Source organism: Barbus barbus (genome assembly GCF_936440315.1).
Source record: "Barbus barbus genome assembly, chromosome: 15".
NCBI lineage: Eukaryota > Metazoa > Chordata > Actinopteri > Cypriniformes > Cyprinidae > Barbus > Barbus barbus.
In genome coordinates this window covers 20,112,266-20,113,920 of record NC_136743.1, presented here as the reverse complement: position 1 = coordinate 20,113,920, position 1,655 = coordinate 20,112,266, and positions in this window count along the sequence as shown.

Sequence of the window (1,655 nt, the reverse complement as noted above, 5' to 3'; positions counted from 1 at the left end):
AAAGTGCGCTGTAGGCTGTAAGAATGAACTGGGCAGCCGCACGCGCTGTAGGCGTGCCTCGCTTTAATAAGTGATGGGATGCCTGCAATCATGCACTTGAACTGGTTTATCTTGCAATATTATCGATTATCGAGTACTTCAGTTCGTGCTCCTTTAAGACTCCAAATATTTCATGTACTTTTTACTCTAAGTCTCACTTTGCTGCTGCTTATTATACTGAGGACTTGTCAAACAAATTCCTCTCCATTATTAACAGTAACGTACAGCTGCTCAGATGAAGCGTTTTTGTTCAATCTCGAAACACTGAAATGATAGGCCTATCTGAAAATTAGATAAACCGTTTTGCAGTCTTTGGGTTGATACATCAGTCACACACAAAATTAGGCTAGCTGAGTTTCTTTTTTAGGATATGTCATTGTCATACTGCATAGGCTAAAATGTAAGAAAAGTGGCTTCAGTGCATTTCTTGAGTCTGATGAGGTAGGAATTGTGCGCTGCTGCCCTCTTGTGAATGGACAAAAGTCAGGCTTTGAAAAGAATTTTGTTATTTCACTTAAAAGGGGGGGGGCAAATATTAATTCTACATGTAAAAAAATTAAATAGGAAATTCCAGGAGAAGCGTTGTAGTCGTCATGTAGTCAGGGATTCTTACTAGTGAAATATTGTGTAATGTGTGTAAATGCAAACTACATCTTCATGATACCCAAAACAGTTGAAGTGTGAAAGGAACTGATCTTCGAAAATCATTACGAAAAAGAAGTTTATTTAAGTGTGCTATTAGTACGCTTCTTATAAACTAAAAATAGGAAAGTATACTTTTACTTTAGAATACTGTTCCATCATTAATGAATAACTACACAAGAACACATGAGTAACGCAATATTAGCACTCTATAACTGCTAGTAACTAACAAGAAACTCTGATTAATGAATTAGTAAGTAATAGTGCTTAGTCGAATGTGGTAGTTCACTATTAGCTAATCAATAACTATTATTTTTTCATACCTCCCTAAGAACTACTAAGAACTACTGTATACAGGTTCATAATTAATATGAATAATACATAATGTATAATTAATTCTAAGGTCTAAGGTTATGGTGGTAACCCACTAGTAATGACTCAAGTATTACCAAATTACCCTTTTTTTTTGGATCGGTATTCTAAAGTGAAGATCGTGATAACTCCCTAGTAATGACTGAAGTCATTGTAAACTTTTAAGGTTTTTGTAAGGTTTTGGTTAGTAATTCATTTTGATAGAAGGATATATATATATAAAAAATAGTAGTTATTGATTAGCTAATAGTGAACTACCAGTTTCAACTGAGCGCTATTACTTACTAAATCAATAATCAGAGTTTCTTGTTGGGTAATAGTAGTTACTACAATGTTAACAGTGCATTAGTGACTTGTTCCTGTGTAGTTATTCATTAACAAAGGATCAGTATTCTAAAGTGTTACCCTTTTAGTCTTTTTATGTACTTCTCAGAAATGGGCTTTATGTACTTCTCAGAAATATACTTAAAATTCCATTTAAGCATACTTATACTTAGAAAAAGTCTAAATATATTTGAGCTATACTTGTGCTCTTAGAATCCGTGTTTTCATTGTTAAATGGTAGGGGGTGCTAGTACACATCTTCTGTACAGAATTTCCAA